Genomic DNA, 2,378 nt, shown 5'->3' with positions numbered 1-2,378 from the left:
GCTTGTCATACCAAATAGTATTTCTGGAAGGCCACGCCTTGGTATCAACAACGGCTCACAAATATTTCTCTGGCTGAGTAGTTTGTAGCAAATGTTGAAAGACGTGCCCTTTTAGAGCAATTTCTCAAGGACATTTTTACCCTTCCCCACGACATTTTCCTTTTAAGTTCTTGGAATGAGTCATGTACTAATTCATCCAAGAACTATTTTTTGATTATTTACTGTTCAAGGAACCAGGAGTCTCTGCAAGACATGTGTAAAAATATAACCATGGCAGCTTGAGACAAGAAAAGAAAATGGTAGGAAAACAAGTTTTGGAAAAAACCCTGATACTGGTTTGTTTTCAAAGCCTTGTATAAGGTGTGCTTAGGTAAGACAGAAAAGAGACAGGGACACAGCGGAGAAGCCACGTGGAGATGGAGGCAGAGACGGGAGGGAGGCGGCCACCAGCCCAGGGACTGACGCCTGGAGCCCCCAGAAGCTGGAAGAGGTGGGAAGGACCCTCCCTGGAGACTGCAGGGAGCTCTGCCCTGGGACCCTTGACCTCAGACGTCTGGTCTCCAGGGCTGGGGGAGGATGGATGTCTGCTGTTTCAAGTCCCCTGGTTTGTGGTCATTTGTTGTAATCAGTCCAGAACTAATACACACACTCTCTGTAAGCTTGTCTAGATCTCAGCTTTTCATCAAGACCATGTCCTTCTCCAGGAGACCTTTTATAGACTTTCCAGGCTTCAGTAGTGGTCAAAGACCAGTATAGAAAACTCCCAGTATTGCAGATTAGGTGCATGATGTCCCGATCATTTAATCTTTCAATACCCTGAGCGTGGGCATCTATTATTGATCTCATCAAGGCAGCAGTGGGCTTCCCCAGGGGACCAGCGCTCAAAAATCTGCCTTCAACGCAGGAGCCACAGGAGACGTGGGTTTGATCCCCGGGTCAGGAAGCTCCCTTGCGGGAGAGCATGGCAACCCACTCCAGTACTCTTGCCTGAACAATCCCCATGGACAGAGGAGCCTGGAGGGTCCATGGGGTCACACAGAGTCAGACACGAGTGAAGCGACTTGAGCACGCACCCAAGGCAAGCGAGATCTTAATTCCCTGCCCAGGGATGGGCATCCTGGATGAGAACCAGGAATCCTAGCCAACACACCCACAAAGGGCCAGGAGGCTAAGAGCTGTTTCTCCCTGAAACGTTGCCCCCAGTGAAAAATGCATTTATCTCGGAGGCAGAAACTGTAAACGCAGGTACAAAAATCTTGTTATTGCAAATACAGCCTGGCAAGTGACAGAGTACACAGAGAAATGCTTCGTTTAGTTACGACAGAAGCAAGACAGAGACGCTCAAGGGGACACAGAGGGGTGGGCGTCCCCCTCCCAGAGAGGAGGAGCCCAGGACCGAGTTAAGGTATTTTTATAAGGCAGTTCTTCCGAGCCTTTGTCTTCCTTCAGGTCGATTACCTGCTTTATTTTCCCACACCTGACCTACCCCGGGACCCTCCCCTGCAGTGGGCACACGCACCCCTCAGGCAAGATGGATTGAGAAGTGAAGGCTTCTGGGAGGACCAAGACTCATTATGGTCTGGCCCCATAGCCTGACTTTGGACCCCAGCCCCCCAAAGGAGACTTCCTGAGCATGTGTAGTATTTTGCGTGTCCCCAAAGAGGGGCGAATGGACATCCCTTAACCCTTTAGTCACACGGGGTTTCGTCCCTCTGTGCCCTTGCCTTGACTCTTCCCTTGAGATGTTTACAAGGGCCAAACACTGGCGAGTTGCCCCGTTTCTGAGGCCAACTGTACATCCCTCCGCTGGAGCCCAGCCTATCTCCGTATCTCGGGAACTGCACACAGGACACAGGTTTTAAGTTTGCAGCCTGAAGCCCACGTCTTCCGGCCCCACGAAATGCAAACAGGAGGCTAGTCGTAAATGCCTGACTTGGAGACCATCCGCCTCTGACATCACTGTTCCCCATACGTGAAGGCAAGGGTTCACCCAGGTGCAGAAGCAAGGCCCAGAGAAAGGGCGGTCTTTCCCACAAACAGCGCTGAGACCAGTGGACATCCACAGGCAGAAAGACACATGTTGATAGAGACCTCTCGGAACGCTTGTGCTGTGTGTTGATGAGAACTGACTTGTTGGAAAAGACCCTGGTGCTGGGAAAGACTGAAGGCAGGAGGAGAAGGGGCCGACAGAGGATAAGACGGTTGGATGGCATCACCGACTTGATGGACATGAGTTTGAGTAAACTCCGGGAGTTGGTGATGGACAGGGAGGCCTGGTGTGCTGCAAGCCATGGGGTCGCAAAGAGTCGGACACGACTGAGCGACTGAACAGAATACATATCCCGCTGGAGATACAAACACACGCACAGACACTGGAG

This window comes from Bison bison, unplaced genomic scaffold (assembly GCF_000754665.1).
Source record: "Bison bison bison isolate TAMUID 2011002044 unplaced genomic scaffold, Bison_UMD1.0 scf7180017846975, whole genome shotgun sequence".
Taxonomy (NCBI): Eukaryota; Metazoa; Chordata; class Mammalia; order Artiodactyla; family Bovidae; genus Bison; species Bison bison.
This window is presented reverse-complemented; position numbering follows the sequence as displayed.